This window comes from Amblyomma maculatum, chromosome 1, assembly GCF_055883805.1.
Source record: "Amblyomma maculatum isolate TAMU_Amacu chromosome 1, ASM5588380v1, whole genome shotgun sequence".
NCBI classification, from domain to species: domain Eukaryota; kingdom Metazoa; phylum Arthropoda; class Arachnida; order Ixodida; family Ixodidae; genus Amblyomma; species Amblyomma maculatum.
The window spans coordinates 394,556,409-394,568,348 of NC_139344.1; the positions used below are offsets into that span (position 1 = coordinate 394,556,409).

The following is an 11,940-nucleotide window of genomic DNA, read 5'->3' on the forward strand; positions in this document are numbered from 1 at the left end:
TTTCTCTCTCTCTCTCCCTGGTAGGCCCTGGTGGCCTGGAGTCTAAATGAGAAATCGGGTCTGGGGATCCCGATCCCGAGCTGCTCTCCGAAGTATTTTTTGTGCTGTAGGCGTTATCGAGCCCAGCTCATAATTCCGACAGCGAGTCGGATCAGCTGTAGAGCTGTCTCCTGATGGGTGTTGTCGTGACGCTGGGGCTATGGCGACCCGGCCTTCACTTGGTAGCGTGCAGAGACTCCGGGTTGAAGAAGGACTGAATCTTCGAAGTTGGTAAAATATGTACAAGCAGGTTTACTGGCACTTTGAGAAAACGTATTTACAAGAATATTTACATGAAGAAGAAGGGTACATCAGCAAAATGACAAGCGTTAAGAGTTCATAGCGAGAAGCGACTGGATGAGCCGTTTACCCAGGGCCCAGAGCGACATTTCGTGCTCTGCAGCGTCCTTAAAACCCCCTATGTCCAGCCCCTCTCTGAAGATGCTGACCAACCAAATCCAGGGCACGCCCCTCAGGTATCGGCATCCAATCGAACACATCACTGCACTGATGGTCTGAAGCACTGACTGGTCCGGCATTCATTCGTTGGGCGTGATCACTTGTTGGCGGGAAAAGCTTGGGAACGGCGAGGAGAGGAGGTACATTTCTATTCTTCAGCAAAGAAACCACAGGCTGGTTCTGACAAGGGGTTTTACTTCTCAGAAACCCGAGTGCACGTGGCGCCGCATAGGGCTCCCAACATTGTCCCTTTTCGACAATTGCAAATCTTTCCTGCATTCCCGGGAAATCACTTAATGGCCGTATGAGTCATGCTCCTTTCTTGTCCTGCACGTCAGCGGACATGTCACTCTGTCGTCTCCTTTGGATAGGAGGCATTCATCACTGGAGGATAGCACTTCTCGACTGGAAGGGTGAACAAAAGAAAGAAAGCACTTCCTGCTATTTCCCGCAGGGGGACGTTTCTTTGTGTTTTTCCAGACGTTCTCTTGACAGGGTCAATTTGGCATTTGCAGGTTGTCCACAAAGCAAAACAGGCTTACAAAACAGGATTCCTGGAAACAGGCTCACTTAGAGCCATTGGACCATCACCACATTTCCACAGCACTTATTCATGCCCACAGGCGAACAATAGAGCGCGCAAATGCGGATGCTTGGTCGTAACAGCCTCCTCCCCCGCCATAAGAGTCTCGGAGGGCAGCAGTCCCAGCTGCTGCATGAAGAGACGACTTAATGGTCTGCACGTGAACGCTTGAAGCTCGCTGTTGCTTGTCGCGTTGTCTTGATTGTTGTAGGCCAAATTGCTCGAGCTGTCTGAAACTCAACCACATGTCGAAGCAAGCACTCGGCTCCCGTCTGAAGAGACCAGGTCAAAAGAAAACTGCCATTGTTGTTCGAGAAAAGCCCACTCTCAAGACGTTCAGGACCCACGTATTCCTAGAAAACCAAACGTGCTGCTTTACATAGTCACACATATACAAGCGCACGAAAAAAAAAAAAAAAAAAAAAAAAAAAAAAAAAAAAACCTGATTATCAATTTGGACACATGGTGAGGAACATCTCGGACCGCTTAGAAAGAGCGGCTAAGCGCGTCCGCATTCCCATTTAACTTCCCCTTTTTGTATCTTATTTCAAAATTGTACTGCTGTAAAATCAAGCTCCACCTAAGAAGGCGACTGTTCTTTGATGTCGCAGTTTGCAGCCAAGCCAGGGGACAATGGTCCGTCTCTACGGTGAATTTGGCCCCTCCAAGATAACACTGCAATTTTTGAATGGCCCATACAATGCAAGCGCACTCTTTCTCTGACGCGCAATAAGCCCTCTCTCTAGAACTCAGTTTTCTGCTCAAGTAGAGCACGGGGTGCTCATTACCGTCGTCATCTCTCTGGCAGAGAACAGCACCTAACCCTCGATCACTGGCATCACACTGGACCGTGAATTCTCGGCCATAGTCTGGAGCTCGCAATACCGGACGGCTAATCAGCACAGCCTTCAGGTTTACGAAGGAGGCTTCCTTTTGTTCGTCCCAGACTACATTTGTCGGTTCTGTCTTGCGGAGAGCGTCGGTCAGAGGGCTAGCCAAAGCTGAATAGTTAGGGATGTAGTGATTGTAGTACCCAGTCAGACCTAGGAATGCTCGAATTTCCGTCTTCGTGCTCGGCCGCGGATAGTCTGCTACCGCAGAAATCTTAATCTCGCTGGGTTTCCTGAAACCTTGACCTACATTGTGACCCAAGTAGTCCACGGTCGCCCTTGCCAGGCAACATTTCTCGGCCTTTACGGTTAGTCCAGCTTGACGCAAAAGGCTCAGTACAGCTCTTAGATGTACCATATGGTCCGCCCATGAGTCGGAAAAAACCGCAATGTCGTCTAAATAAGGCACCGCGAATGTTTCACACCCCTTTAAAACCCTATCCATGAGTCGGGAAAAACAAAATGGAGCATTTTTGAGCCCGAAACTCATCATTGTTGGCTGGTAGCTGCCCGTCGGAGTGACGAAAGCCGCGTATCTGCTGGCGCGTTCAGTGAGCGGTACTTGCCAGTATCCTCGAGTAAGGTCCAGCGTAGTCACATATGCCGCTCTACTGACCTGTTCTACTCTCTCCTCAATATTCGGAATAGGATACACTTGATCCCTGGTGAGAGAATTTAGCTTTCGGTAGTCTACCACAGGCCTAGGGTCTTTACCTGGAGCTTCTACTAAGATCATAGGCGAAGCATAATCGCTTTCCGAGGGTTTTATTACTCCCAATTCCAGCATGCGAGTTACTTCCCTATCCAGAATTTCTCTTTGCCTTGGAGAAAATCGGTAGCACCTTGATCGCACTGGCACGTCTGAAGTCAGCTCAATATCGTGCTCAGTCAAATCAGTTCGGCCTGGCCTGTCCACGAAGCAGGCCTCAAACTCTGTTATTATCTCGCCCAGATCGGACAGCTGGGATTTCTTTAGTTCTCCTCTCTGCTCTGTCTTTCTGAGAAGCTCCTGAGCGTTGCTTCCTTTTCCGCTGAGGCAAATCAAGTTATCCCCCATCTCCTCGGGAAGGTTTAACGTTAGATTTACCACGGTTTGCTCCATAGCTAAGTCCTCTCGGTTTTCACTTAAAAGTCTCGTGAGATTACTAGACACTGGCGGCAAGAGGTTACTCTCAAGAACGTCCTCATTCCGCGTCTCATCAAGCTCACTTTCAAGTTGACATATCTGAGATGCCTCGCTCTCAAAGTTTTCTGACCTGCTATCTTCCGCATTTACCACTGTTTTAACTGCCGTTTCCTCCGCTGTGGATTTTTCTGGAATGAGCAGTGTAGCTAGTTCTCGCGCCTTTGAACGTGTTAAGGCTTGCACAACTCTGTCTCCGAAAAGGATGCCCCTCTTTCGCAGCAGCATGTCCGATTTGTTGGAGAACAAATACGGATAGCACTTAGGAAGCTTTCCTGAAACGGCAGCCTCGGTTGTTAATTCGCCGAAAGGGCCCTCGATGACCACGTTCGCGATTGGCAAGCACACACTCTGTTCCTCCACTACCTGGCGGATCCACGCACACTGTCCTGTATAGTCGGAAGGCGACACATACACCGGATGGACAACATCCATCGTTGCGGCCGAATCGCGCAGTACCTTGCAAGGCTTCCCGTTGACTACTAGGTCATGCAGGTAGGGTTCCAAAAGCTGCACATTTTCATCGCAGTCACTGACATACGAGAAAACAATCTTTTCTTTCCGGCAGTTGACGGCAATGTGACCCTGCTCATTACACCTAAAGCATGTGAGCGGCTTCCTAGCCTCAAACTTTTTCTTTGTGTTCTGCGCGTTGGTCACTTCCCCACTTTTCTCACTGCCGTCCTTTCTAGGGCGTTTGCCTTAAGAAGCCTTCCTTTCTTCGTTTGCAAATCTAGCAAAGTGCCTTTTCTGACGGTTATTCACCCTCAACTTGGGATTGCGGGGTCTATCCACTGCTGTGTTGCTGAATTGTCGGCGCGAAGCATACTCCTCAATAAGTTCGGCAGCTTCAGTTGCCGACTTAATTTCGCCTCGGTCCTGTAACCAATTTCTTTCTTTTTCTGGGAGGCAGTTATAAAACTGCTCCAAAAGAATTCGCTCGACTACAGCGTCCCTATCACTGTAGGAATCAGTGCTCTTTAGCCACTCGCCCAAATTAACTCTTAAATTGTACAGGAATTCAGGGTAACTCTCGTCCCTGGACTTAGTAGCGTTCCGAAAACGTTGTCTGAACGCCTCGGCGCTAAGCCTATACTTTCTCAGAAGGCAAGCTTTGACCTTCTCGTAGTTGTCCGCGTCCTCCTTGCTTAGCCGCGCGACAACCTCCGCTGCCTCGCAGGGCAGAACCGTCAATAATCTCTGAGACCACGTGTCTCGCTGGAAGGACAGTTTTTCGCAAGTTCGCTCAAAGTTAGCCAGATACAGACCGATATCCCCTGATATCACATATGGCTGCATGTACTTTGACATCTTGAAATCTGCCTCCTTGTTGAGACGAGGTACCGCTAGCTGGGGACAATCGCCCGACCTCTTACTCAACTCTAGTTCTAATTTCCGGAGCTCAATTTCTAGCTCCAGCTTTTTTGCTTCTCTTTCAATTTCACGCTCTTTCTGCTGTCTGAGCTGTTCCTTTTTTTGACCGATGAGGTTCCATGCTTCACTGAGCTCCTCATCATCGGTTCCCAGATCAGTGATTGCCTTTATAATCAAGGGTTTTCGTGCCAAACCACTTGTATCAATTCCCAATTCCTCACACAATAGCAACAGGTCCGGTTTCTGCAGCTTTTGTAGGTCCATGATCGCTCCGAGTGTCGGCTACTTCCAAAACAACTGTGCAAACTACCAACCTAAAGGCGTTTCCACACTCTCTTTACCAGTTCTAAAATCTAACCCTGTTCTAGAACCTGGTCCACATCAGAAGAAAAGCCAAGCACTCACCCACACATGCGATCGATGTTCCGAGCTGCCCTCTTGGCCGATTGTTGCTCCTGCTTGTTGCTTGAGATGCCACCTCCGATCACAAGGTGTTGTGGCTTGTAGCTTCAGATCCACCTCCAATCACCAGATGTTGTGGCTTGTAGATTCAGATCCCAACGCTGGGCACCAGTTGTCGTGACGCTGGGGCTATGGCGACCCGGCCTTCACTTGGTAGCGTGCAGAGACTCCGGGTTGAAGAAGGACTGAATCTTCGAAGTTGGTAAAATATGTACAAGCAGGTTTACTGGCACTTTGAGAAAACGTATTTACAAGAATATTTACATGAAGAAGAAGGGTACATCAGCAAAATGACAAGCGTTAAGAGTTCATAGCGAGAAGCGACTGGATGAGCCGTTTACCCAGGGCCCAGAGCGACATTTCGTGCTCTGCAGCGTCCTTAAAACCCCCTATGTCCAGCCCCTCTCTGAAGATGCTGACCAACCAAATCCAGGGCACGCCCCTCAGGTATCGGCATCCAATCGAACACATCACTGCACTGATGGTCTGAAGCACTGACTGGTCCGGCATTCATTCGTTGGGCGTGATCACTTGTTGGCGGGAAAAGCTTGGGAACGGCGAGGAGAGGAGGTACATTTCTATTCTTCAGCAAAGAAACCACAGGCTGGTTCTGACAAGGGGTTTTACTTCTCAGAAACCCGAGTGCACGTGGCGCCGCATAGGGCTCCCAACATTGTCCCTTTTCGACAATTGCAAATCTTTCCTGCATTCCCGGGAAATCACTTAATGGCCGTATGAGTCATGCTCCTTTCTTGTCCTGCACGTCAGCGGACATGTCACTCTGTCGTCTCCTTTGGATAGGAGGCATTCATCACTGGAGGATAGCACTTCTCGACTGGAAGGGTGAACAAAAGAAAGAAAGCACTTCCTGCTATTTCCCGCAGGGGGACGTTTCTTTGTGTTTTTCCAGACGTTCTCTTGACAGGGTCAATTTGGCATTTGCAGGTTGTCCACAAAGCAAAACAGGCTTACAAAACAGGATTCCTGGAAACAGGCTCACTTAGAGCCATTGGACCATCACCACATTTCCACAGCACTTATTCATGCCCACAGGCGAACAATAGAGCGCGCAAATGCGGATGCTTGGTCGTAACAGTGTGCTTTGCTTGCAAACCTGGATTCATATTTTATCCTGTTAAACGCGCAAATGCGGGCTCGCGTAAACTGCAAAAAAGTAATAATAATAATAATAATAATAATAATAATAATAATAATAATAATAATAATAATAATAATAATAATAATAATAATAATAATAATAATAATAATAATAATAAACGGTAACCCCATTTTGGCGCTCCAGTTTAATGTCCACATTGATGACACGTAACAAGTCTGACATGATATCTGTCGTACGTCTTTTCTCTGAGTGAATAATTACTGTCCAGGTTAGAAGTACCTCGATCTGCCGAGGAAGAATGAATATCATGTGACTCACTTCCCTCGGTGACTTAATGTGCCACGAGGTATTTCTTTCGTCGTGATGTTTCGTAACATATTCTTTCCACATTACTCCCAAAATGGAGAAGCAGTTAAATTAGCTTTCCTGCAAATATACTTGTTGGCATACAAATCAGCCCTGTAGGCAGATCACTAAACCCGGAGCTTTATGCGGGATGCATATATAAAAACGCCACGTATGTCACGTGGAAGGAAATGCCACAAGCATAGAGTCCACACTTCGCCAGCCTCACTCCATTTTGTCTTCACGCCATGAAAACGCGTCCGTCTTTCGAAATGCAAAGTCAGGGAAGCGTGACGACATATGCGCGCACAGCAAGGGCGTTCCGGTCTTGCACGTCCGCACTGTGCCAACTGTCCTTGTTGCGATAAAGTGAAAGAATTTTAACCTTGTTATCGCGTTCCCTCGGAGAACGGCGTTCCAGATATAGTGGGCGAAGAAATTTTTGCAGACAACACAATATACAGCACAGACTCCCACGGCAAGCACGGAACCTTGAACGAGCGGAGAGCGCGCATACCCTTGGCTGAAGTTGGGCGACATGCTTAAGTAAGCATGAGAGCTTATCGTCGGCGCGACGGTATCTCTAGCCACGTCAGTTTCACGGAGTCGTCTTGGACTTTGGCACATCAACTCCAGTGTCGTTTGATTCACGACTATGGATGCTGTGTAAATACCAACAATTTGTCAATGTGGGCAAAAGGAAAGATCGTAGTAAAATAACGTTCCATAATATGGGCAAGCAATTTACGGTCGACATCAACGAGTTCTTTGAAAAGGAAACGTGCGGTTGATCCCAGGACGTCATATTTCTTTCCCTTTTCACATTACGATGCTGTTCGTAGTTATAGCGTTTACAATAAATTTTTCTTTCACGTTCGCGACTTCATTTTGGTTAAGTACCTATTATAATTCTCCTACCATATCTCGGTACGGCGAAATACTAAATTGCCCATAGACTTTACGATGTCAGCGCGCGTACAAGAAACCACTAGTGATACGGCGCCCATTAGAGCCCAAGAATAGTTTCGGAATTTAAGGACTCCGCAATTAATAGCACTCTTATTATCAATTCCCTCTGAGCAGTAAGTTTGTTTGCGCTGCTCTTATACTGCACCTAATGAATTTTAAACTCCGTTCCACGTGTGAACGAAGCCCTGACGTAACCAGGATGGCACACACCCACGAATCAAGCTGCCGAGCGCATAAATGGTTTCTTTTGCACACGCACACAACTCTGTCCAATTGCCCTCGCAGGCGTCAACGGCATTCTGTGCAATACACAGTCTGCCAAGCTGGATGCATTGTTCAGAAAGCAACGGGTAGCAGCAGTCGTGACAGCGAACAGATTGTTGTTCCCTTTGCTGGAGAGGACACGACAGCGCTGACTGACGGGCACCCCGCCAGCAGCCTATAACGCTCGGAAAGCAAAACTGTACAGTGAAACAGTGACATTTGCGCGCGCTCTGCCACCATTTGTGCAAGACGTGCAACTATAAGGCGCTGAAATCGCAACTATAATAATATGAAATTAATGCTGCCTTACTTTCGTTAGCTTGAGTGTCGACGTGTTTCTTTATTGTAAAACTCTCGACATAAAAAATTAAATAAATGTGAGGAAAAGCTCGCACCGAACTAAAGGTTATCTTGTAAAGTTAATCGAAACGCGCTGTCTAGGGTCTTGCTTTTGACGTAACTGACTGCGTATATTTGTGTGAAATAATGGTGACCCGCGTCCTTACACGAGCCGTGAATATTTTGTGAATGACATGATGGTCAGGCGCACTTTTATCGGGACAATTGCGTCCTGTCAAATTACCTCGTAGGAGCAGCTGTCGGCATCAAGCTGAAGAACACTTCCAATAAAGATCATTTAGTCGAAAGTTATAGCGAAAAAGCGTTAGGCGGTAGTATCGATACGTGCGCTGCACACGTCCAAACTATCAGAATTATTTGCAAGATGAAGCTACATGGCAGTAACTTCTAATAAAAAGTGTGCGTGTAATTTAAGTCGTTTCGTTTAGCTGCGTTTTCTATACTGCTGCATCAAAATTCTTTATTCGCGGCAAGTGACCTTAACTCGAGCAGCCGCTTGACGTATGATGAATTAAAAGCTGTTGTAGCAGCGCGGCTCCTGTCAAATCGCTAGCTGCGCCTGTTCTTGACAGCCAGAGTTAAATCACTGCTGGAGAGTAATGCCCTTTCAGCAAGATGTCTTCCCTCGCAGGAATGCGCGCTGTTGCACCTGCGTCCCTACAAGCCAAAGTCCGCTCCGCAGGAGAAGGCGTTCAATGGTGTCTCGGTATCTAAGAAAGTCATCATTATAATCAACCGGAGGCCCCTCCAATACTTCTCCAATTAACCCGGTCCTGTGCTAAGAAAGTAACACTGCATAAACTATATTCAAGCACCACCATTCCTTAATTATAGACCATTTAGCAGTGTGAGTGTGCATAAGCTGGATATATTTAGGGCGCCTAAGGGTTGAGCGTTTAGTGAAAAATCTTACAGAAAGGGGGGCATCGCCCAGAATATCTAAAATATACTGTTTTCTAGGCAGAATGGTACGGTAGTACAAGCTCCACACCCATGCATATTGCCAGGCACCATGCAGACTGTGCGGGGAGCGGTCGTCTCTGTGAGGCAAACATACGTCCACCTGGCTATGGTAGCTAGAAGGGGTAACCTGGCTCTCGCGCGGCCATTAGGTACTGTTTTGTATACCTCAACTACGTGCTCAGCACGTGGCAAGCAAGTCAATCGCGCCAGAGTAATATATGACCCCGAAAACAGCAAGCATCTGTCTAAGCGCACCGGATGCTTGACTGCCGACACAGCACACTGGCCGGCGCCTACCGGCGACACCTATACGTTGAATGGGCGGAGACTGTGTTTCCCTTTATCGTGGAAATGAAAAAAAGAAAAAAAAAAGAAAAGAAAAAAAAAAAGATAGCAGCCTTTTGACCGACGACGCAATAGCACAAGAGTACAATGAAACGTCGCAGGATAAGAAAAGATAACTCTAATAAAAGAAAATAAGTGAGAAGAGAGAAAGAAGCCAGCGCCAGAGATAGCGTGTCAGCGGCGAAGCTCCCCGACTCCACCGCAGGCGTCTGCCGTGCGCAGCCTCGCGATGTCTTTCCAACCCACCTGGTGCGGAATGCCGGCTCGCTCCGTTAACATCGCCGGAAAGAGGGCTGGAGTCACGGCCGTTCGTCGTCGCACAACCAGATCGCGGTCATGTGGACTCGTCGCACTACACACACCAACACAGAAGGCCCTTCACAGAGCCCGTGCAGCACAGAAATCACTCGCAGACAGCGCACCAAACGCGCGCGCTCTCTGGTTGAGAAAAACAAATGGTGAAACACGAGAGATGAGCGCTTGAAAAAGCTGACTCGCTGCTCCCGGTGCGACCGCTGACACACGGCAGGTTGCTCTCGAGTTGCTCGATTTGACAGCGGTCAGGTTTTTTCGACGTTAACCATACTGTAGCTGCTGGCTGCTTTGAATGGAGACCGGGGTGACTCCTGCGACTTGGCGGATGTTGCCGTAATCGCGGCGGCGTGCGTCGACGAGGTGAGCGACGACGTCGAAGTCACGTGGCACGCAGACGTCGACGACTGCTCGTTTGGCGGCCGCGCGTCCTCGCTGTCTCGTACAGAGACCGACCGTGAGACGTGAGGGACTCGCGGTGGCTGCCAACGGCGCTCTTGACGGTTGTTTCTTGGCGTGCACCGGAATGTGGGCGGATCCCTCCGTCGCTTCGCTATCCTCGCTCTCCCTCGTTGGAAAAACTTGTCGAGTAGGGGAGAGGGATGCTTTCTTCCTCTCTCACTCTTTCCGCTTCGTCCTGGAGCTTGACTGGAGCCTAGCGGATGCCTTTGCTGTGTCCCCCAAGCGAAAGCTGCAGGGCTTCGGAAAATTGGCTTTCGGTGGTACTTAGCGCGCATATTTCCAGTAGGGTGAAAGCTACGCGCGCTTGAATCGTTGACACCCGGCCATTTGACCACGTTCGGGAAGTACAGCAAACTATAGGTGCTCTTTTCCTGGTTCCCTGGCTTCTTACTTTTATTTTTTGGCGTTCTTCCACCTAGGCCTTACTTGTTTGGTTTCCTTGCGTTTCCACAGCTCTGATCAAGCTTTTGCTGCTCGCCGTCCTGCTCCATCCACCTGTGTTGTTGTAGTTTTTTTTTTTTTTTTTTTTTGTCAGACACATGTGCTCTTATTATGTTGACGCTTGCAGTCATAACAAAGAAAGAAAGAAAGAGAGAGAGAAAGGCTGGCGGCTCCACTTTGTGACACAAACCTGAAAAAAAAAAAGTGATCCCCACGCTGGCCAGCGTGCTCGACGGCATCTGACGTAAAATGGTTCACAGTGAAACGAAACGTCTGCTCTTGTAGTGTATGCTTACTTATTATTACCCGCGAAACCGCGTCCGGGAGAAATATTGTGTTTTTAAACTTTATCGACGGACTGGTGCGATGCAGATTTTGCAAAAGTAAATATTTGTAAATACAATTTTGCAAATATAAGTGCTTTAAATGCAACTCTATTGAAGAGGCGCGAGTTTTAATTAAACTTCCAAGTTCCAACATTAAATCAAAGTGGGAGAAAATAATAAAGGATAATTTCTGCTCACCTATAGTAAACGAAACGACCATTTACCAAAAAAAAAAAAAAGAAAAGCGAGGTTTGTCTGTCAAGAGAGGACAGCAGGCACAGCCTCTCTAATGATTAATAATATCGCATCAGCATGTCGACAATTCGCTCAGTCAGCGCCTTAAAGGAACATAGACTGCAAATTTGGGCTGCATTTCTTTTCTTGTTAATTATACATAATGCATTACTGCGCAGGGATTACGGTCACATGGTTTCTGCCTGCGAAAACTAAATAATACATCATTGATTTCTTTCCTCACCTGTGTCGGTTTCGACAGCCGATGCTAGGACGTCAAAGCGAAGTTTATGTCACGTGATGGGATGAAAAAAAGCGAAATATAATAATTGCTTCTGAATTCACTCGAATTGACATTCTGCAAGCAGACTGGCTTATCGTTGCAGTGAATCTAAACGACTAAGGAGCGATGATACTGACGGGTTTTCCTTCAACACGTGACCTAGACTTCACTTTAACTTGCTCGGCTGTTGAAACTAAAACTGGGGAGAAAAGAAATTGTTATTGGAAGCGAAATCTTCACTGGCCGCGATGCAGAGATTTCGCCGTGGCACCAATTGCTATGATCAGCTCGGACCAGCTCGGCTGCTGGCCATCGAGCGTGCAACCCATGTCGCCAGAGCTCAAGGGCTCCTGGCCATCTAGCGCAGAAGCTCCTGCCTGTCTGACTTCCTCAAATAATACATGTTTATCCTCCTCCTCCTCTACTGTGGTTGCACCGCTCTTTCCACTTTTACTCACACCTTCCTCCTTTCCCTTACAGCGTGGTTCAGGTGTCCACACAACAAGTGTGACAGATATTGCGCCTT

At 47.8% G+C, this 11,940-nt stretch overlaps 1 protein-coding gene across 4 annotated transcripts in view; it reads right to left on the bottom strand.

Annotated features, from left to right (window-relative positions):
* LOC146208611 (hepatocyte growth factor receptor-like) overlaps positions 1-10,190 on the bottom strand; it is a 76,816-nt gene extending 66,626 nt beyond the window's left edge. For 2 of the 4 annotated variants that reach the window (XM_084595343.1, XM_084595341.1), the window contains exon 1: positions 9,603-10,189. The gene's annotated coding sequence lies outside the window, so the exon portion shown is untranslated. Of the gene's footprint in view, positions 1-9,602 lie in introns of all 4 variants that reach the window. The other 2 variants (XM_084595340.1, XM_084595350.1) reach the window with 2 other exon arrangements.
* Between the last annotated feature and the right edge of the window lie 1,750 nt (positions 10,191-11,940).